The 23,618-nt window shown below is 45.0% G+C and overlaps 1 protein-coding gene across 3 annotated transcripts in view; it reads left to right on the top strand.

Moving 5' to 3' along the window:
* The first annotated feature begins 7,683 nt into the window (after positions 1 to 7,683).
* The window catches only part of LOC136018156 (high mobility group protein HMGI-C-like), a 53,303-nt gene continuing 37,368 nt past the window's right edge, over positions 7,684 to 23,618 (top strand). For 2 of the 3 annotated variants that reach the window (XM_065687143.1, XM_065687138.1), the window contains exon 1: positions 7,684 to 7,749. The gene's annotated coding sequence lies outside the window, so the exon portion shown is untranslated. The remainder of the gene's footprint in view (positions 7,750 to 23,618) is intronic. The other variant, XM_065687139.1, reaches the window with a different exon arrangement.

Raw genomic sequence — 23,618 nt, 5'->3', positions numbered from 1 at the left:
GGAAAAGTTTTCCGTATAGGCCTAAAGTGATGTAGCTGCATCTGCTCTGTTGCTGTACTGTGTCCCCCATCTCTGTCCACGCCAAGCTCCAGAGTGCAAGTGGCTGAAGCTTAGACACGAGACAGCTAATGCTGGTTTCTTGGAGAAGCAGCTGGAACATGTAGGATTGTTTCTATTATTGAGTTGCTTATTAAGAAGAATAGAAATCTTCTATCTCTTTTTGATCTTTCCCTGCACAAATAGCTTGAAATGCTTTTTTCCAAGTACTTGCCAAGGAACTCGCCCCTCTTCTTTCTGAAGAAGCTCTTACTCTGATTATCTGTTGTAATGGAGGCTCTGTATGGGACTGCTTTAAAAGACCACTCAACAGTTTCAGAAATCACAGTTCTCTGTAGATAGTATTAGCTGCTGGTTTCCCTTAGAGTGCAGTTCAAAGCAACAGATTTGGTGTATACAGCAGTACCTGACCTGAGCCCAGGTTTTGCTGGAGGCTGCCTTTCAGGCAGTGCATTTCCCTGCTGCTTAGAACTAACTGCAGGCTGTTTCCACAGCATCTTACTGGAGACCTTGTGATTCTGCTTCTGACTCTTACCATTGAGTTTTAAACAATGCAACATGTACTCAGCTGTAGGCTTTGTCCTAAAGGGGAGTATGAACCAGATAAGGTACAGTGGGATTGGCTAATGGAGGTTTGGGCTAAGAAGAAGCTGAATGTGGTAATATGTGGATTATAATGTCCAAAGCAATCCTTACGTTTTCACTGTAACCTGAAAATTAATGCTCTGACAAGAGAGTCTGGTTTCTGACCCAGTTTCCAGACGTAAGGGATTCTGGACAAGTAACCAGACCTCTTTTGGGTATTCATGCAAGTAGTTGGCAGAAGGCTAATTACAATGGCTTGTTTTGTTCCAAACTGAAAAGGATTGAATCTTCAAGTATTAGCTGAATTTCATTTGGCTTTACACTAAGCACAACCATCTGGTGACCCCTTTCATGTCTGTCACCCATTTCAAGGGGAAGGCGTGGCCCTACACAACTACCTAAGTTATAGCCACAGCTATGCAATCTTGTCCCAGGTTACAACTCCTGCAAAGCTAATTTTGTGGTAGTACAACCAGTACACCCACCTCATTTCCCATTATTGCTGAAGTTGTTATTTGGCTATAACCTTATGTTTCTGCTCCGCCGGTGACCTTTCGCTAACCAGTGTCTCTGGCTATTTAAAGACAATGTTCCAGAGTTCTGATGTTTACAAACGTTTAGTGCCTGGGAAGTAAGCCAGACTGACAGACTGAGTCCCCCCCTGGTTTTTGGGCATGTACAGCATAAGCAACATACCCTGAGCTCCTTCTCTCCACACATTTCCAGTCCTGAGATGGACACATCTCTGCTGGGAGAGGGGGGAACACCTGAGTCCTCGTGGTCTACTTAAAGTGCTAGCCTGAAAGCCCACAGATTTGGACACATGAGCTGATTGCCTGTTCCTTTAGTGATGTGGGTGGCTATCCAGTAGAAGTTGGACCACGACCATCAGCCAGTTTCCCATGATAAACACCCATTGGATCTTCAGTCCAACACTGATCCGTGTCAGCTTAAAATCAGGGGTATACATGCAAAGACTTTATACCCCAGTCCTCTGAGACTTGTCTCATAGCCAGCCTTGAGGCTTTTACAGAGCTCCCTAATCTCTTTGGCTGTCTTGGAAATCTCTATTTCTACTAATGAGCCAGCTATTGGAAAACATGGCTGGTCACTGCTATTGGCAGCATGAGGCTGGGTCGCATCAATTTGTCATTGTCCTGCATGGCTCTAGCAATGGCAGTTTGCTGTTGCCTGCTTCTATGGTAGCAAGATGCTGAGGAACTTACAGCTCATCTTTTATATACTTAGAAAGGACTGTCAAGATGATGCAGTGTTGTCTCTCACTCCCCCTTTTGTTATTTTATGTAGAATTAGAGCCCACGAATGTGAGGAGAAACAGCCATGGCTGTAGTCAAGGCATTGTGCAAGTTTTCCTCCCACAACTGTGCTGGTGCAACTCAGTCTAGTTATTTTTTTTCCCAAATGTGGGCTCCCACACTTTATGCTATAGCCCCTTTTCCTAACCAGTTTTCAAACATCTCCTTCTGGGTTCTGACATTTAACAGCACCTGAGATGTGTTCTCACAGGCACTCTCAGTTAATACTGCAGCAGTCCAGCTCATCTTTGTGAGTGCATCTCTGCATCTCCTCATTCCTAGACCTGGATCATTGCTAGATGATAATTACAACCCTAGCAGAGTTTGAAACAGTTTGGTTTATTGGGCCAGGATTGCAGATTGGACTAATCAGCCTGGTTTATGCTTGTGGTGAAGGCAGGACAGATAATTAGCTTAGGATAGGACAGGCAGCTCTTGGACCATCTTACTAATGACTGACCTGCTATTGCCCTTTGGTCCTTTCTGTCTGCTTGGGAGGTCATCCTGTGGACACATTGCCTGCAGAAGGAGACCACAGAGGGGTAATCTGACTGAAATAACCTTGCATGCTTCTGGAAGTGAGCCTGAAAGCACCAATAACAAGTATTTCAAAGTTCCTTATTGAAGTGACCTTGCTTCCCATTAACAGGTACCAAAAGAGAGGAACTAAGGCAATAGGATGGTTACAGGTATCTCATCGCTCTTTGTCTAGCCAAGCCTTGTAACCCTTGTTTGTTAACTAACTACAACCAGATAAAATAGGAGGACCTCTGTGAAAAGCAGTTACTGTAGCAGACAAGATGACTTATGAGGGCACAGTTTCAGCAGTGTTATTAAAGACATAGTTTTTTTGCATTGTTCTGAAGTGAAAACACAAAAGCCACAACATAATTCTTTTGGTTTGATGAAGCTGCAGACATGGTGACAGCTGCATGTAATAACAATCATTTAACACCCTGGGAGTCCTCAGAGACCCAGGCAGAATTCAGGTTGTGTTTTACCAGCAGTACTCACACCAGGCAGTGATGGGCACAACTTACAAGATAATAGGTGTACCAGAACTGGCTTTAAGTGTTAAGGCAATTGTATCTCTCTGTTCAGGTATATATTGAGTATCTATCACTATGGCATTTTTGGAATTGCAGTCTCTGTTAATCAGGAGGCCATTATTAAACAGCTACAAATCACAGGCGCAAGTAAACAACCTTTCTCTCAGCTTTGCTTTCACCTCCGTTTCCTGTATTTACCAAGGCTTACACTCTCTCTGAAACTGCACAGACATACAGATATATCTAGCACAGAATCACAAGCAGAAACTAAATATGTCATTTCAATATCTAAGGACTACCGCTTCCTAAGCAGCAAGCTGAGAGATTGAGAGAGCGAAAGGGAGAGAGATGAAAGGGTGGAAGCGGAAAAAACTCTAAGGAGGGATACCAGTTAAAAGAGAATAGATAATCACATGGAGGAAGAAGCAAAACAGAAGCATGCATGTTTAAATAAGGCAGGGAGAGAAGGATGGATGAAGAAAGATTAGAATGTGAAAAACGGGAATGAAGAATTTCCAGAGGTAAAATTGAACTAGAAAAGCAAACAACAAAAGGAGAGTTTCATTTAAAAAAAAGAAGGGAATTACTACAAGGCAAGCACGGAACTGAGCATCTGCTGCTAAGAAAGCCCATGACTGGAATATTGCAGAGGGAACAATGAGATGACCCATGGCCAACAGTTTGCACTGTTTCTCACTAGTGCTGAGATGCTAATGGCTACCTTCCCAAACCTCCTCGTTCCTGGGGTACCCTTTCTTTTTGAAATGCTCCTCTTCAAACACAAAACTGAGGCAGTTTCACCAACAGAGACTACATCCCTGCTGTGTTGAGCTTTCAGGTTGAGCTGGCTGTTCCAGTGAAGTCTGAGTGTTTATCAGTCAACACCAGGCTCTTCCTTTCATGTATGTTACCTGCTTTCCTGTTATTGCTGTTATCATTATTACTACTACCACTTTGTTTTAGAAGTTCATTCAGACCTTGATCATGGTCAAATCCTACTCTGATAATCATTGTCAGAAAATCTTTAAGTGGAAATAAGTAAAGGAAATAATGTTATTCCTCAGTCCGACCAAAAGGGTATTTGAAAAACGTACTTTTCATCAGGAAACTTCCATTTGCTGAAGCTGGTAGTGAAAATTTCTGAATCAGCCAAGGAGACGAGATGGACACTTAGCAATTCACGAAAGCCGAGATTATCTGGAAGACTCTGTTGCTGGCATCACTGCAGTGTCAGACAGCCATGCAGTCTGATGGCTACAGGCAAAAACAAAATTGGGCTTGTATCCCTTGAGAAAGATCATCTCTGATAGCACAGTGCATCCTAATACAGAGTTGAGACATTAAAGGAACAGTGCCTCTTACGGACCTGCCGCCTCCAGAGCTGGAGGGGTTTTGAGCAACCATTCTCAGAGGACTGTGGTGCAAAGGCTGAGCTGGCCTGGACTGCAGCTTTCCAAGAGCAGGGTCACTGCCACATAGCTGCAGTCAGGAGCAGAGGGAGCAGCTGCTTACCATGCTACATAGAGAGCCCTGAACCTACAAAGTACACGTGTGCACGTATTGTAAGAGGAATGTGCTCTCTTGGGCTATGTGTGGTCTGTGTGGTCTGTGTCTGGTGAACTTTCTTTCTTTAGCTGCTGGATTTTCTAGCGAAGTCTTCATGGTTGTTAGGCCTCTGCTCTTTTCAGTTCTTATTGTCCCCTCCTGACTTAGCCAACAAGGCCTCGGGTTCAGTTTTCCAAATCAGCCTCCACAAGCTTGACTAGCCGGATCTCCACAGGGAACAAAGTCACATAGATTTCTGTGACAAAACCCATTGATCTGACAGGGGCTGAGATAAATCTGCCTCAAAAAGTTAAAGCAATAGAAATCCGGACCCGCAATGCAAGATTTCAGTGACAAAAACAGGGAGCTGACAGGGACTCAGACAAATCCATCCATGCTGAGTGACTATGCATCCATTCCACATACAACTGCCTGCTTAAAGAGATAGTGATGAGAGATCCCCACACAGCATCTAACCCAGCATCGGCATTTGTTAGGAGATTAGTGTCGGGAGGGAGAAATAGCCAATTAAAGTGGCATTACAGTGCCATTGGGGGATTGGGAGTAAGTAGAAATAATCATGCCAGCCACTGCCACAATAACAGTGCTGTGAAGGGAAAAAAAAAATGGAATGCAAAGGAGTTTGAAGAAGAAAGAGACAGCAGACTGCATTCATGGGTTTGGAACTGTGGCAATGAAATAGCTGAAAAGGAGATAACCAGCTCAGACTCCAATTTAAAAATGTATGGGATCAGGACAAAAAGCAGTCTACATAGCAAAATGCAATCCAAGGTCCAGCTGGGAGAGGTGCACCAGGAGCAGTGGCTGCAGAGTGATAGAAGCTGCTGCTCAGTACAGGTTATTGGTGCATTTATACTGCCCTTAGCACAGACTGCTTGAGACAGAAGAACATCAGAACATGAGAAATACTTTTCCTGGAGCAGACTGGTGGCCCATCTGGTCAAGCGTTCTGTCTCCCACACAGCAAAAGGACATGCTCTTCAGGGCAGCCTGTGAGCCTCAGCACTTGGTGCTGGTAGCCCACAGCACTGAGAAATGCTGGATCAGGGGTGCTAGAGGATACATCCTGCCTGGTTTTTAGTATCCACTTGTGAATCTGGTCTTGAATTTGTCTAATTCAAATTTTAGTAACTTTTGAACCTGATGGTGCCATGTATCTCCTTTGCAGGCTGGCTCATGACTTTCGTTAAGAAAAAAAGAGAAGGAAGCAAGGATTGAGAAGGGGACTTGTGACTGGAGTAGTCTCGATTTCCTGCTGTGTGGTAGACAAGGTGCTGAGAGTGAGGCTTTTAGATACTTAAAGATGCCAATTTTCAGAAATAGTGTCTAATTCCCATTGAAATCAATCAAAAAGAAATAGACTCCTTAAGGCTTTTCAATTCAGCAGTTTGAATTGCAGTTATGCATTTCATGTGTTTGAGAAGTGTATTAGTCAGCTTGGATCCATAGGCTTCTTAAGGATCTTTAAAAACTTGCCTTTAGTCTCTGTTCCCTAACTTCCAAGTTCTAAAGAGGGGATTAGAGCTGCCCGTCTCAGGTAGGTGTGATGAGGAGAAGCACATCAGGGGCCATGAAGGTTCATCTGCTAAGGCAAAGGAACAACATGTAAGGCCTGAATCACCTAATGAAGACGGAGGAGAACTGTCAGAGGTTCACATTTGCCAGAGGCACTCAACTGAAGTTGAGCCAGTGAAGTGGGCAGCTGACCTTTCCACACGCTCACAGAGAAGCCCTGCACATGACCATGGTATAGTTGGAGGCAAAGGGAAGCGTGGAGGTGAACAGTGAATTGTAGTCGAGGGTTGCTGCAGGCAATTCTCATTCTCTCTCTCAGCCTGAGCCTGAAGTGTACCTGCTATGCTGAATCCATCAAATGACAATTGCCTTATGTGGGATCAGCTGTTTCACCTCACCATGCTCCCCAGCTACATGGAGTATGTGAACACTACATGGTCTTTACAAACTTCTACAAGGCCCACATCAGCTTCTGTGTTAGCGCTGGCTGACCTGAGGCTTCTGAGGCTGATTGGAAGCCAGTGGCAGAAGGCTACCATGTTGGTCAAGGTGCTAACTCCACATCCTCCAATGATAAAGAACAGGCAACAGTTGGCACAAAACTTGTCACCACCTAGAAAATCCCCATGTGCTTGCTGTGGAACATGTCAGGGAGATGTTGTTTGTGTGATGGTAGGGGAAGCTACTCCTGCATTTCCCTCTGACTGCCCTACCAAAGGGGTGGGCATTCACCTTGCTCCCTGTCTCACTTTCTGTTCCAGCTGCTACCCATTCCAATTCTGGTTGCAGGTTGCTCATCGGTTTTTTTGTCTAGGAATGTGAAATAACAAAAGCACTTCATGCACTGAAGTTATTTTCCTGGAAGGGATAAAACACTGCTGCAGGCAGCTTGGAGCACAAACTCAGCACCTCATTGCTGTTACTGTAAGCACCAATCTTTTCAGATGTGATGCACACAATGGCAAAATTTGAATGGCTTTGATGTAGTGATTTGCCTTTTAGGGAGCAGACAGTATCGGTTAAGGCAGCATAAACCACAGACCGGAACAGGCTTACGGGATGAGCATTCCACTTTGGTGACCTTAGACAGATCTAATGACTGCGTAGAAATGCAGTTGATGCACATGTAACTGAGTGGTTCTGACATCATGTGCCAGAAAGGGATCTTCTGCTGATACCAGCTACAGGTGATTCCTCCTTTGGCTTGGAAGGCCTGGGGCTCTGTTTTGATATCTAAAGGAGGTGTATGTGATTTAACTATTAATAGTATCCATCTCTAGTGCATTTCCTTACAGTGTCACTTAATGCATAGAAAAAGCCATCTCATCCCAGAGTCATTCTGCTCTGCAGCCCGTCAAATACAATGAGTGTAGACTCAGAGAATTAATGTAATGGGTGAACAGCACTCCGGGAAGCTCATGCGCCAAGAGCAAGTTGTAAAACTCAGTGTGTGATGCATTGCTTGGACACAACAGCCACAAGTAGTGCCTCCTTTGAGGCTGCCCTCCATACATAGAGCTACCCTGTAAAACGAGATACTATTTCACCCCCACAGCCCTTTCCGTGCTGGCCCTTTAAATTTGGCCGTGCAAAGCAGCTGGAGGCCTTAAGTAGCCATGTGGCAAGTGGTTCCTGTTTGCTTTGTGCCCTCTCTTTGACTGGTAAGCAAGTTTAGTTGCTTCGATATTGTCCTCTACTTGCTCTGAAAGAGATGGTGCTTTGTTTCTCTGCTGGTTTTTCTGTTGCATTGGGTTTTTTTGACTTGCATCAGAAATAATACAGATCAAAAAGTGGGGTGTAGAGAGTGAAGCTCTAAAGCTCCCCAGCCTCTGGGTTCCTGCCTTGCGGTAATGTATAGTCTGCTAAAGGAGGGGTGTATGCTTTAAGGTAACATCTTCTGGGATTAGAAGGGTCTAATTAATATTAAAAGTGTTGTTCTGGCAATGTGTCTGCCCTTTATCCTGGCTAGAATGAAAAAACTGTCTATAAAACCGTAATACTTGCCACATTTATAATGTTCTATATTAGTTAAGAATGTCCTTCACATTTGTATCCTGTTTGTCCTGTATCACTAAGCTTCTTAATTTGCAGTAACTGGCACCTCTGTAACAGAAAGAACATCGCTATTTTACAGTGTCAGGCACCCAGCAGGAAGAAGCTCCGAGTTGTAGTCTTAACTCACAAATGTGTTTAATCTTCTACTTGCTGTCTGAATTGTGGAGGTGCCAGCACTCTTTGAACTAGAAGAGATGGGTGTTGAGTGCCCTGAAAGGGCTGTAAGGTTCTAGGGCAGTGTAAGGCATCATGCTTATTGCTGTTCTTATAGATAAGAAAGGCATGTTTGCAACAAACAACAAAGTATTTCCCAGCTTTGAATGTGCTAGCAATGTGTACAGAAAGAGCTGTGTTGTTCAGCTGTTCTGGTACCTCATAACAGTGAAATATAGGGTGTTCCTCGAGTTGTATTACAGCCGCACAATGTGTCTCCTGAAATATTAGCCATGCTAACCAGCTTGGATGTAAATAATAAGCATGTGCATAGTTAGCATTTTAGAAGCCCAGGAAAGCCATTTGTTCAAGCAGCATCTTGAGCCTTCACTTCCTAGGAGTAACTGGTTGTCTTTGTGTGCTCTGGCAATGCTCGCTGTTTGATTTAGCTGTGAATGGGTTTCCTTCGCTCCATTTGGGACTATTTTCTCAAGAGAGGTTAAGCTGTAGCTCAGGCAGCGATGTGCCCTGAGAACAGAAAACGATTGAGGATTTCGTAGCAATGTCAATCTGGAGCAGGTGTTTGCATCAAAACATTATGGGCTAGGTTTCCTAAAATCACCATACAGACTTAAAATCTCTGATCTTTACAAGTGTGCATGTTTATAAAACCACAGCAGTATATATGTGTAGGGGTTTGAGTATAACAGACGTGCACGCTACGTGTTCATTTTCAATTAAATGTTGTAGAAATCATTATTTTAAAATGCAATTGCTGTTTGTGCAATCCAGGCATTGGAACTTCAGTGAAAGCCTCAGATACAGTTAAGTAAGAGGTGAGACTTGGCAGTGCTGTTTTAGGGAGTATGCTTGGAGAGTTTTCTCATGCTCCTTTCCTCCCCAGTGAATTTGTTGTAATTAGGAGCAGTGCAATGGGCACACAGTCTGTTAGACTGATACCACTAGTTCAGCTGTACCCTCAAAATAAGCACGCACAAACCCGTGTTATTCTGAGTGGCAGACTGGTCGGAGGGAAGGAGCAGACTTTTGGGGAGAGCAGATGAGCTGTGTTATTTTAATGGGGTTGTTTTTTGCTGAGGCTCTGTAGGAAGAGTCTGGAGGCCACTGTCATAAGCAGTATCCTCTCTCCTGTGCTGCAAAGGGATGGGGTTTTGTGCAGGAAACAGTGCCTTTTTCAACAAGCAAGGGCAACTGTTCTTGCCTCATTACAGATGAGTCTAGCTATAAAGGACCTAAAGCAAGCAAAAGGCATGAGCACCCCAGTGAGAGAGCACTTCTCTTCCATTCCCCGTGTGAGACCCACAGCACTCAGGAACAGAGTTAATTGCACAGTGATCAAGAAACAAAGCAAACATGGAAATGTACAGAACTGTGCTGTCTGTAGCTTTCTTACCTTTTCTGTCCCCTTCCCTTGAGTCTGAGCACTGATCACAGCAAAATACCTTTTCTTTTTTCCCCTTTGCTTATCCTGTCAAACCTTCCATATCCCAAACCCTTCATGTACAAAGCACAGCACCCTGCTGGAGTCAGTGGAAAAGCATCAGTGCACACAGCCACAAGAGACACTCAGCAACATCTCTATTGTAAGCTCTGTTATGCAGGATGAAAAGACAAAAGTAAAAACTCAAGGGAGGAAAAGCACTGGATTCATTTCGGTATCATGATGCTGGTGTGGCTGTCGCTGTTTCCTGGAATTTGTACACATAAGAAAATGCGATCTCTGTCAGTTTTTATTGATCTTGTCTCAGTGACAGTGACTAATAGCATTCTCATCCCCAAATGTCAGATCTGCTAACAAACCTGACTTTTTTTCCTTTCCCTGCTACTGTTTCCCCACTCCCTAGAAAGGATAGATATGAGAGGAAATCAAAGCGGGAGGGGGAAAATGGGCTCAAGGACCACACCACCCCCATATGATACTCCATTAACTCAATCAAGTTCCTTTATTATTACCTTTGATTGAAGTAGTGTTTTGCATCTGCTATGTGGGGGACATCTGTGTTAGATTGTTGGATGGATGGTAGAAAGAATTCAGTGCCTAACGAGCTGTGCATGGGGATAGCATCAAATGATATACAAAGACTATTAGCACTACGCTGCTTGGAGACCAAAGTATTTCATAGGTTTTAGGTGAATATATGTAAATGCCATGTTTACTTCAGAAGGACTCTACTGGATTTCATTCCTTGGGCAGGGAGGCAGTTACTTTGTAATCACTAATCAAACAAAAGGTGATGCAACAGCAATACATCATCTGCATACCTAGTGCTTACCCCTCCTAATTTGTGTGTTGAGATGTAGTCTCTGCTCGTCTATCCATATTGTTAATGCTGAGAGAAGCTGCAGTTCAGCGCAGGGTTTCAGCTCAAAGCAGATTATTCATCAGAACTGATAGACTTGGGTTTTTACCAGTTGTCAAAATTCAAAAAGACATCATTTTATTGTATTTTGAAGCTCAAGCTCAGAGCTGGATGGTGTTTAGCTGACTGCCTTATTTTTGGAACTCAAGGTAAACTGAGGTATCTAAATACCCTTGTGAGCTGCTTTAAACACCTGCTGGAGAGGAAGGCGAAACATAGTGTGCATTACTGCGCTGCCTCTGAGTCTTTGAGCAGTCAGAGGTCTTGCAGCTAAATTGCTATTAAAGCTGAATGCTGCTATGGGTTAGGCTGGTTCTGGAGTGAGTGATTCTCCAAACACCGGGTGGGATACCAAGAAAGGAAAGCCAGCTGTTATCAAATGTAATTATTTCCCTCCAATTTCTCCCTTGGGTCAGGAAAAAAAACCTTCCAAGAACAATGGAATTTGGGATCCTTCTGCCTCCGAAGCAGAGAGAATTTCTTTGGCTATAGGTTGAGAGAACCGATCACTAAGTAAAATGACTGAAGATTAAATTGAATGCTATTCACCTTTGCCCATCAGAAAATGGGAGTGTTCTGTGGCTCAGTTTGCCTGCTGCTGACGCAGTTACTGCTGTCTACCAGCAACTCAGGAGTGTTGGACAGTATTAATATGTTGGCAGGGTAATATACATATCCACCTCCCCACAGTCGCACTCAGACGCATGCCTCTTAAGTACAGCCTGCTATGTGATTGCTGGCTTGCCTGTGGGTCTTAGCAAGCAGTCTTAAGGTGCTGAGGTTGGAATTAATAGTCTGCATCGGAGGCTGTGTCCTCAGCAGAGACTTTCTCATTAACGGATGATGAACTTTCGTTTCTAATAGGCTTGCACATGCTGGTCTGGGTTCTTCATAAATGATCATATGATGTATGTATCCCCAAAGGATGTATGTGTGTTGCTTACCAGTAGGTGTGTAAAATTATGCTGCCAATTTCACGCCAAAAATATTTACTTTAGATGCATCTTGTGAGACTGAAGAGGCAACACTGGAAATATTCGTGTAATAATTACCCATGGAAGGCCAGGATCTGAGCATGTCAGAAGTTAATTTGCTGGAATGTGTATGTGATTAGCCTGGATGGCGGTGATATTTTGATGAGTGCTTTCCTTCACTTCTGCTGATTCTTTTTCATGTGGAATATACGACAACTGTAACGTTGAGTTAATGAAGGTCGGGTTTTTGTTTTTTTGAGGACATATATATAATTGCAGGGACATAAAACATCTGTGCAATGTATATTACATATCTGTATCTGGCCTTAATTGTTACAGTTTTTCCCTTTGGATTTTCAGAACTGGCGTCTGTGGAGTGTTATTGAATCTTTATTGCTTCCAAGATCCTGGGTTGATATTTGGAAATAGCGGGCTATATAACATTCCTGATCAGATTTTATTTGCTTTGCTTTGCAGCTTTAAGTGTCTAAAAAGTCAGGGCAGGATCTTAAAATAAGCAGCGGGTGCAGACTCCACTTCCCCGAGCCTTCGCTTTTGTTCTTGCTTGGGTTTAAGCTTTTATTCTGAATGACTTATTTTAGACTATTTTTGTTCTTTGTGGGTGGAAAGAATTTACCTCCCTCGCTCTCATACTGTGCACATCACCGTGATACATGTACACCCGGTGTTAGTATCTGGGAGATACCAGAGAAAGCCTTCAATTACTTTGATCTACTAGTCATGTGCTAAAAGGAGGAATAAAAGTGGTTCTTTAAAACATGGAGATTCTGATGTATTTACAGCATTGTGCTTTCCATCCCTCAGCGTTTTGTAAATGTAGGAAACTATTGTGAAGGGATTTCTTGAAGCACTGCATGAAGAAGGCCACCCTTACTGTAGAATGGAGTTCTAGCAACACACAGACATGGAACACCAGGGCTTAGGGTAAGATGTGCTGTGGTCAGCTGAGGGGGCAAGTAGAGATTCTGCAGTCCATAGGGGAGATATTTAAAATGCCGAAATAGGAAAGAGAGCTCATGAGGTCATTTCTCCTTTCCCTCTGCTCCCCAAGGCAGGACTTCTCATACTTAAACCATTTCTGACACATGACTGTTTAGCCTGTTCAGAAAAATTCAAATGATGGAGACTCCACGACTTCCCAGGGCAATCTCTTCCAGTGCTCAACTGTCCTAACCGTTATCCACATTTAGTCTGTGGAGGACACTCAAGCTGACATAGCTTCCATACTAAAAGGAAGGGACTTTTTGAAAATGCAGAATCTTTCATTTCAGTGGGCTGATTCTCCTGTGATGTGAAAGATGGCTCCTTCCCAGCGCACAGTGCTTTGTGGCAGAGGCTGGGTGCCTGGAGAAAGGTAAATCACCGTTTCCAGAGCTGCTTGTGAGCCTGAGCACTTGGGAGCACATCCCTCCTCGCTCTGTGAGGCCAGAGCAGGGATGCCAACGCAATTCCTTGTTATCCCACAAATTTTGTATAGCTAAAACTTAGGAATTTTGTCCATTTTTCTGGGATTTCTGGATGTGTGCAGGACACATGCAGTAAATAAACATGAGGGATATTTAGTGCCCACCTGTAATATATACAGGGAGAAAAAGAAAGGAAGGAATAGCCAAATATGCTAGACAGGCTGAGGGATGTTAAAAAGTCACATGAGGAAGAGAGGCAGAGATGCTTAGGAAGGGATTTAGAATACTGGTAGCTGTATGCTATTGTCAGAAGAGAACTCTGGAAGCTCAGTACAGTTTGTGTTGGTGTTGGTTCCCCTGTGCAGAAGCTCAGCTCTGTGAACTGGAAGCTGTCAGGCAGGGCATGCTTCAACCATGGCTTGTAATTCACATTGCATTTGTGTAGGGTTCTCAAAACGTCGTCCAACGTGGTTCTGCTGGACCAGCAGCTGATAGCTTGTTCTGCAGGGCAGAAACTGTCTCTTCCTTTGTGCTGTACCTTATCCGCACTGTGCTGCCACCGAACACGCTGTAAGAGGAATGACATGGGTTTTTTCTAGTGATACGTGTCCTGAGAGGAAAAGCGCAGGTGTAGGAAGGTGTGCTGTTAGGGGTTGCACTGTCACAATCGCTCCCAGGTGGTGATCGGGGCTGTTAACACAGCTTGGATGAATAAAGTGCCAGCCACTCTGCCTTGCTCTTACAGCAGTTGGATGTCTCAAAGATCAGAAGTGCCTTTGGTGGGCAGTGGCCATCTGGATTAATTCAGATTCTGGGTTAGGGTGAATACCTGGGCTTGTGCTGTTTAGCAAGCCATTGCTGGAGATCTGGAATCTGAAGCAGCCAAAGCCACCTGAGACCCCATGTGCACTGGCTGTGATTTCCCCCACACCCTGCAGATGCACACAGGATAGCTGTGTCTGACACTACAGCTGTCATGTCTAGTGTATGTCCTGAAACATCGTTTCTTGGATGGCCTGAGAGCTATCCCTAAACAGTACCTTTTGTAGAAGGAATAGCACATGTGGACATCCAGACCTTCTGCCCTTCTTGCAGCTCATGCGAAGTAGATACTGAATCAAGACCAGCTCAGAGCCGTGTGACAGCATCCTCTCTGACAGATAGCTATTTTGGCTAATGGTTTCCTGGCATTTTAGACTAGCAATCCATTCTCAGCCCTCAAAACTTTATTGTCAGAATGATGACTGTTAAATTTTACTGTTGCATTTGGTTTGGATCTGCTGCAAATTAAATCTGACTTCTTCAACCGGTCTTTACATTGCCATCTGCTGGAAGGGATCTGAGAGTGCGACTTGGCCAGCCTGCCTGAGTTCTCTTTGTGGATGAAGCAGATAAGATCTTCTTCCCTCTGCTCTCATCCTGTCAGGTATTTCAGTGCATCAGTAATATTTTAATTAAAATGGCAAAATGGATTGCATCTAATAGATAGCTGTAGGTTACACAAATACCTTAGACCTGAGCACATTCTTAGGTACAAAAGGGTTAACTGCTCATGGTTTCATACTCGCATGGAAGAAGAATGACACTTTTTTTCTTTATCAGCCGTTTTGGTGCTTTTTAATCATTTCAGGCTTTGAGCTCCTGCTCTGAAAGAGAGTCTCTGTCTCTTCATCTTCAGCGGCTGCCAGGTCTGGAGGCCTAATCAATGCAGGTTATTGATAGCAAATCAATTAATGCAGACAAAGAATCAAAATTAAGGAGCTTTCACTAAATTAATAAGTGATTCCAAGCCTTTTAACAGGGTGCCTCAGATAAGGACAGCTCAGTCTTCTGGGACAGCAGCTTCCAGTCCTGTGTTTCCAAAGACAATGAGCTGGAGAAAGAGCTCTGCTGTTACATTTTTTTTCTCCATTTAAATAACCTGTTTTGTTCAATAGGAAGTGCTTAAAATCTGAGTCTGGAAAGGCTGCCAGGAAGCAGGTCCTAACTGAAAAGAGCGGTTTTATCTGCCTAAGGATGTCATGGTCTTGCTCAGCTGATTCAGGGAGGACCAGTTATTTCAAAAGGCAGATTTATATAAGATACCAACCAACACCAGAGTTAAGGTTTGCTTCAATAGCAGATATATCTGAAATTGGACTAGAGATGTCCTTGGGAGCAGCTAATGCAGAAAAGTCTAGAATAACTCGGAGCTCCTGCCAGACCTAGCCCTTTTGGCCTATGTCATTCCCTGGGAGAAGGTGGGTTCAATCCAGACTCCTTGCAGTTGGTTTCCTCATCCAGTCCCTGCCAGGAAGTGGCAGACAAGATGCCTGATGCTACTGGTACAGCCAGCATCCCAGCACCATGGCACTCAGTCCCTCCTAAGGGACTGGGTGGATACCTGAAGGCTGGGATCTCCATACCAGTTACTGAAGCTTTTGCACCTTCTGTCCTGCATCAGCCAAGGGGGGAGCCCATGGACAGTGCCATGCAGAAAGGAGAGAGCATCTCTGGCAATTTCTGTGTGTCATCCTGCCTGCTATCTCCTCCTGTTTTCCTGCCTAATAAGAAAGGCCATTCTGTGACAGGCCAGAAACTCTCCTGTTGTGACAGTAACTAACAGGGGTGGAGATGGAGCTAGGAAGTAGATTACAGGAGTACAGATACAGTGTTTAGCTTGCTGAAGATGGAAGAGTGGTCCATGAGTCTCTCTTGCAGCAGAGTGGAGATGCTGTCTCCCTCTTTGTGCCTGAGTCACATGAGATCCACATGCCGCTGGTTCTTGGTGCAGTGACATGGGGCTGGATGCTCTCCCCAGGTGCTGTGCAGGCCAGCACAGTGCTCTGTGGGCTGAGCAGCAGATGCGAGATCCTCCTGGCACTTGCCAAGGGGCCAGGAAAAAGGAGTCCAGTGGCCTGGCCTTCTTTATGCCCTTGATCCCATGATGCCAGGGAAAATTCCGACTTAAAATTCCTGTAGGCTTTGGTTGTAAGCCTAATTGCATGCCATGGTGTGTTAAAGAGTATTTTTTATATGCTATGTGAAAGATTCCTCGTGACTGAAGTGGCTGCAGCTTCCAAAACTTCTGACTGGAAGCTTATGCCAGAGGTGCTAATATTTAGCTGAATATACAGAGCTTTACAAATGTAAATCCCTTGTCCTTGCTGAGAGCAGAATTATACCTGAATCCCAAGCTTACTGGGTCAAATTTCATGTAATCAAAGGATCATCTCCTTTCCACTGCACTGTCTACTGCTTTCTGCCTGGCTGGCTGTTGCCACCCATTGCCTGTTCTGTTGCTGGCACTGAAATCCAGTCTGTTATCTTCCTCTGCCTGCCTCTGGACTTAAAACAGCAACACAGCTGATGTCTGTTGATGTAATCCACTGGTGGTGATCTGCTCCTGCCAAAGAGTTAGAGCTGGACGTAGAGCATGGAGGCCAATGGACACTTAGTTGGAATTGCAGCCCAAAGCTTGGGTCACGTGTGGGAGAAGCACTAGGTTAACTTACCACCTGAATCGCACGGCTGAGTTGTAATACTGGGAGTAGTGGCTCCCTGAGGGTACAGTGCTGCTGTTCTTTGTTTCTGTGCCTGTTGGGGGTGACTGTCATTGCTATCCTGTGTCTTGCTTACTCCAGGCAGGGTTTGCAGCCCTTAGATGTGCTATGCTTTGCCTTTCTTCCACCACTTTCAGCTTCCTCCTACAGACGCCTGCGCTGACTGCAGTTCTCTGCAGCCGCATGTCTCAGTAACTGCTTAACCTAGAAACTCATTGCTAAAAAGATCTGACATCATAACACCCTGGAAAAGACTCCTCTCTCCCCCTTCCCCCTCCCTGGTCCTTCTCTTTTCCCAGGATATATGAAAAGCTGTAACTACTAAATCAAAATCTATTTGATTTTTCTTTTGTACTCCCTTGATAACCGGGCAGCTGATCCCTATCACCCAGCTAAGGCTTATCTGCTGCCTCCAGCCTCCTGCTGGAGCAATTGGCTCCTGCGGGAGCGGCGCTGCATTATAAAGTGAGGCTGATCTCATGGCCAGGGCCTTTTTTCTTTCGAACTGTGACCATTGTTGGTGAGATGTTCCTGAGCAAGTGGCTTGGTTTTCTGGGAGGACTCGAAGGAAGAACTGGGATTTAGAGGTTCAAAGATGTATTTTTAATCCTCTCCTTCTTTTATTTCCTTTCAGTTGTGATGTCAGGGAACAGACAGGGTCAACAGCCTAGGCTAGAGCCAAGGTAATGGATTGCTGGTTTTGCTTTAGCGCTGAAAGTTCCCAGGTGAGATCTTGGCCTTTTTAGGCAGGCACTGACCCACATGTGTCCTGTTCATGTCAGCCTGTTCTGAGCACAGTTCTAGCAGAAGGAAAAATGATGACTGCTGGGTATAGTATAATACTTGTTAATTTTTAACTGTAATTGTATTTTTTCCTGTAACTTTTGAATGAGTTTACCAGGGTGCTGAAGAGGCTGGAGATCCTTATCTGCACAGCTGGGTGTAGGTAGCTCGCTCCCAGCTACATAACACTAGTGGGATGTGGGAATAACAGCATTCCCACCCCATCCCTTCTGGCTCAGTCATGTCCTAACTGCAATGATTCAGCTATCTGGAGCCACTGGTGAATGCTGCATTCATGTTAGCACCTTGTGATAAGCAAAGTGGGAGATGAGGAAGCAAGGACTGCTGCAGAGGCAGCTGTGCTGGTATTATTTACCTTGTTCAGCTGTTACGTGTAATTAGATTTCTGTTACTCCAATGGGGTGCTAGCTTGGGGTGAAAGGGAGTAGATTTAAGCCAAACTGCCTTTCTTCCCTGAAACTGAAAGGTCTGGGCAGCACATGCAGCTTTTTTGGCAGTTTGGTTTAAGATCAGTTGGCAGTACAGATAAAACTGCATTTTGCTGACCTGCTGACCCAAGGAGAAGGGTGATGCAGGGTGGTTCTTGCAGCAGGGGGTGTAAGAAAATAGTTGAGCTAGGTGGAGTGAGGCCATAGATGAGACTCAGCCAAATGACAGAGATTAGCTGCAAGAAGTATGAAAGTCGGGTAGTACTTACAGCAGCTTCGGGGAAAGGCCTTCCCTCCACACACTCATTCCCAGCAGAAGTCACTGGCTTTATATATGCTGTGCCTTCTTCAGCAGCAGCCCCTCAGGTTGTACAGGGCTCCCATGGAAGACAGAGGGCCCACAGCCATCCTGCCCATCAGCTGTCCTGCACAGCTGCTGCTTTGCTGAAGTGTAAAGCCATCCCTGCTTTTTATTCTGCAGTGCTGTGCTTAAAACTGGCACAGCCAGGCTGCAGATGTGTTGTAAGCATGGCTCTGCTTACAGAGGAAGGTGAGTTTGGAGACTGAACTCCTCACTTTGCAGTTTCTCCTTCTCTACATCTCTTGCTGTGGTGATAACTCTCACCCACTGCTAGCAATACCTCCTGGCACAGTGATAACCAGGCACTGGCAAGTTGCCTCACTTTAGCAGCAGGTATATTGTCTGATTCCTCTCTGCTGGCTTGGTCTGCCATGTACACACAAGCAGATCAGTTCTTAAGTTAGCTCATTTCAAAACTCTCTTACATGTGCCTAATAACTAACACAAATGGAATAGTCTAAGAGTTAGCATGCTGAGTACTCCCAGGCTGGCCGCTTGCTGTATCAGGGTGACCTCCCTGATGCGAACTTACACAGCTGAGCTAGAACCCTTTCAGCCAGGCTGATAAATATCATTTTGGCATTGTTCCCAAGCACTCACACTGACCACTGAGATAAATGTGGGTGTTTTTTTTTTTTTGCTTTTAAGTGGGCAAAACTGTTCCAGTTAGTGGTTTTTGTGTCTACAACAGCCTCAAGCATGCCAAGTCCTAATGTAGTGTAGGACTCCATAGCTTGGCTCTGGTGCTGATGCTCTGACATCCAACAGCATCAGCTGGATGTGGCTGAAACATTGCCTGCTACTGAGTGGGTTACAGGTCCCCTTCTCTGCACTGAGGTCTTAGACAAGGAGGCATTGTGATAAACCCTGGCAGGTTTATAGTTTGAAACTAAATCATGAAGGTGTTTGGAGCAGAGCTGTACTCAGAAGAAAGCAACTTCATATACAAGTAGTTTTTCCCTATAATCTAGACAGATTATTTTGTACTCTCAGACTGTATAATTGCAGGTGGTCAAGATAAAGTTCAGCTTGAGCAGTGAATGACCACATGCATGGTTATCCTTACTGAGCCGTGAGCTGCTTTTGTTTAAACCACCAGAATGAAGAGCTATTAACTTCCCAGTGATTTAAACCAAAATGTCCTGTTCTGTGCTAGAGCTGAATTAAAGGAGTGTGAATAATGCGTTGCCGCAGCCCAGTGGACACATAGGTATTTGCTAAGCCAAGGAAACTTTGCAATCACATGGCTGTGCCATGCTTCTCCTCTGGTGGAATTAAAATGACTTGATCACAGCTGCATAAACACTTGAGTTTTAAAACAGCTTTTAAGATGTCTGCGCTTGTGTTTGTCTGCATGTATTAGACCTCGACACCCAAGTGCAGGAAGTGGATGTGCAAACACAGTGGCTTTGCATCCACAAAACAACCTGTGTCCATTCCAATGTCATGTATATATCGGAAGGGTGCCTCAGAGGTGTGCTCTTTACCAGTGGATTTCTGCAGAAGTAGCAGAATCATAGGCCAGGAATTCCTGGTGTTCATTCCTGTCTGATGTTGCTGATTGGTGAAGTTTTGTGGGGATGACAATGAGAATCTTTTTTTTTCCTATAAGAAATACCTGCTTCACCCTGTCACCTAGTGCTTCCCAGGTCCAGTTTGGAGACCACTCAGAATCCAGAGCACACCATGTAGTGTTACAGTTTTGCAGGGCTTAAAAGGGGCAGAGCCTTCTGTGTTACAACTGTGAGCTTTCCCTTTGTTCTTTTACCTCCACAAGTGGCACAGATGTTCTTGTGTTCATCATCGGAAAGCTGAGACAGCCTTATAGCCCTGACTGCACCGAAAGGTCTGAAGTTGCACCCGTGTTTGGAAGTGAACATGTGTAGTTCAGCTGCCAGAAGTGAGTCCTTGCTGGTAGGTGGTTTTCACATCAGAAACAGCAGCAGACTCTCCTGAGACTGTTCTGCAAGTGCTCCCCAGTGAGCAAAGAGTCAGCTGGTGGTAGAAGTGCCAGACATCTTATGGGATGGCCTGTTTCTGCAAAATGCAGTTAGACTCCAAGCTGGAGAAATACAACTTGTTGCATTATTGTACTCCTGGAAAGAGAAAACGAGGTCTAACAAGTGTGTTAGAGAACTCAGATGCATCCCACTATAATTTTCTTTCTGTTGTGGATACCCTAAACAGTGTTGCCTTCCCATTAAGGCAATGAACTAAAGTCTGCAAAAGGCACTTCAGGACTGTTGGAACCTCTGTAGCGTGGCAGCAAGCCGTTGTATAGCAGTTGACAAATAAAACCATTTGTCCTTACAGTATGGCAGCATATACTGTCTACAATCAAAATGCAAACTCTCGTCAAATAGGTGCATTGGGTGAAAGCTAGGAGGGGAAAGGATGGCACAGAGACAGGGACAGAGCTAAGAGGAGACCAACCTTGCTGGGCTGCTGCCTGATAGAGCCCTGCCTGCTGGAAGGTTGAGTTTTGGCAATGGCTGTTTAGTGTGCAGCTGGGCATTATTTTATATCTAGTGTAATTTGAAAGTAGACAGGATCTAAAAAGCTCTCAAGAGCAATGATACTGAGCAACTGGTGCTGCTGCCAGCAGTGATAGAAACACAGATTTGAGCTGGCACTGGGAACAGAAAACTATGCTTTAAAAAATGCTTGACATTGGGAAACACAAAAGTTTGCTGCCGTTGTCCTGCTGTGTCAGGGAAGAACTCATTGGGAAAAGCTGTACCCAGGTGAGTGCTCCAGTCCAGCTGCTGGACACCAGTATTGTCCATAATGGAAGTAGTTCTGATTTCTACTTGTTTAGTTCTCGGTGTTGCTTGCAGGAAAATAAGCAAAATCCCCACTCCGTGCAGTGAGTGATGCCACACACATCTGTCAGAAAACCAGCGCAGCAAGAGGTGGGGCTGGGCTTGCACAGGGCTTCTGTTTCCTAGACCATGAGTGTTGGTGACATGCTCAGCACTGGCAGCTCTTTGACCACCTTCGCTAGGAGAGAGCATGGTGGGGACAATGTTCTCTGTTCACTGTCAGCCCTGGGGGGAGCTGTTTGCAGGGGCGTGGGAGATGGTACCAGTCAGTGCAATTAAAAAGAAATTATGATAGCAAGGACAGAATCATTCCACGCTCTACGATGAGCAGGAGCACAGGTACTTTTATGGCTTTGACACGTAAGGAACACCCAGAACACGGTTTTCATGCTGTACATACGCTCTTGCCACCCTCCTGCAGTAGGATAAAATACTCAGATGGCTTCGTACATAGAAGCTTACTCACTCTGTGTCTGTATTAATTTATCTTCCATCCAGTGTTTTAAAAACTAAAGCAGAAATTACTCTCTGGTAGCAGTGATGGATTCCAGAGTGCAAAAATTGAGATCAGTAGAGCCTGGTGAAGTATAACCACCACCACCCTGCCAGGGAGGGAAAGCTGAGCAACGAAGATGAGGTGACTTGAGTAAGACAATGTGAGACAGAATTAGGAATAGGAATGGGGAATTTTGTACTTAAGCCTTTGGCTCTCTGACAAGATCACCCGTCTGTCATCAGCAGACTGGAAACATATGAGTCGTGGCTTTGTCTTTAGGAAGAAGAGATTAAATCCAAGTGGGTTATTTCAGTTTGGTCTGAAAGGCTCAGTGGCAGGTGCGAACTTTCTGCTTCCTGTCATCCAGCTCTTAATTGCTGTTTCTTTGCTGTTTGGTGTAGCATTCTGAATTGCAATGATGTTATGCTACAGCAAGACCACGCAGGAATTGCTGTGCTGCTGTCTGGTACCAAATTCTTCTTTCAGGATGGGTCTGTCACAGTGTGAACTGGTGAAGCCTGATCAAGTGTAAGGGCTGGCTGCAAGAACTCAGTGTGATATGACCTGACACTTGCTGTGTGCAAAATGGGTGCCTTTAGGCACATGTGGCTATTGCCATATTCTCCTGACACCCATGCAACATTGTGAGCTTTTTTAAGGATGCAGGAGGTCATATCCCCTTCCCTCCCTGCAGGTGATTGAAATGCGGGGTAAGGTTTGCAGTACAGCCTGTCTTGCTTCTGTTCATTTCGGATGGAAGAGATTACCAAGGGGGAGAGCAGAAGGCAGGGATTTTTCATTGATGGTATGGGGACTTTTGGAAAGATAAGCAGGGGAGAACGAAACAAGCTCTTCTTGGAGTACTCTGCTACGGGGTCTGTGCAGTTACCACCGCTGCCTAATATGAACCGTGACTCTGGAGATGGTTGCTGCCTTGTGCTCTCCAAGAAAACTGGAATGATCTAGAGAGCGGTCGTGACTATGCCTGGGAAATGCTGGAGGCGCAAATGCTGTAGATCAAAAAGTGTTTTCTGTCCCTTGCTCAGCTGGGCAGAAGATGGAACACTGGCTCTTTGCTAGTATTGACAGCAAGGTGCCCCACTAGGCTCTGTCCTTGCTGGCTGCTCAAGATCCCTGTTTTTCTAGTCTGGAGTTCTATACTGAGAATGTGCTGATCTCCAAGTGAAATGGGTTTTAGCAGAGAGGCAGCTTGTTTTAAGGGAAAGGGAGGTGCCACAATCATCAGGAACAGTCCTGACTCCTTGCTCTGTTCCAGTGAAACCTGGTGAAACTTGCTGAGGCTTCAGGAGAGCTTTGGACTATCTGACCTCAAGGCCCTGTGAGGATGTTGCTGTAGCCTTAGGCATCTGGTTACAAATGGAGAAAAGAGCTGGTGATAGAATGAGTGAAAGGAAAAGGGTAGGAATAGATTGAATTCAGCTACATTCTACAGGGAAAAATTAACATTTCTTTTAAGCCAGCAAGATGGCAGAGCCTGGCTGCAGAGATAAGTGTGTACAGCAGTTGCCTAGTGGGATTTTACATGTTGAGGGTGTTTAGCATGCTGCATTTAACAGTTTCATAGCCAGCTTTTCTCAGTGGCGTGATGCAAGGTGAAAAACCTACAACAGGAAGGTGAGGTGCATGTGCTGAATCCTACAAGAAATGGTTTCTCCTCTCTGTGGCCTGATGAATGCCTGGATAAAAGAAGAGGTGAAGCAAGCATGTGTGAAGGACAGGTAGCTCATATCACCTCTGTCCAGTGAAGTGACAGGGAGTTTAATGAGGATTCCCTGACAACAGACTGCGGCTGTGCTGTCTGTACAGGCAGATCAGTCCTGTTGTGAGTTAGCGGCTTAGAGTTTGTATGTTTTAATGGGGCCCACCTTGAGGAGGTGAACATACCCTGTTGTTGGCAGTGCTGAAGCCAGTTTACATCCTTCCTATTCACAGAAACCTAGAATCATTTGGGCAGAAGGGACCTTCAAGATTATCTGCTTCCACCCCCTGTGCTATGGGCAAGGACACTTTGACGGCCTTCTTGGCTGTTTGGCACCATGCAATATACTGGAACACGGGAATGGTCT

The sequence above is a fragment of the Lathamus discolor genome, chromosome 7, assembly GCF_037157495.1.
Source record: "Lathamus discolor isolate bLatDis1 chromosome 7, bLatDis1.hap1, whole genome shotgun sequence".
NCBI classification, from domain to species: Eukaryota; Metazoa; Chordata; class Aves; order Psittaciformes; family Psittacidae; genus Lathamus; species Lathamus discolor.
The sequence above is the reverse complement of the archived record's forward strand: the minus strand, read 5'-3'. Positions and strand labels throughout refer to the sequence as shown.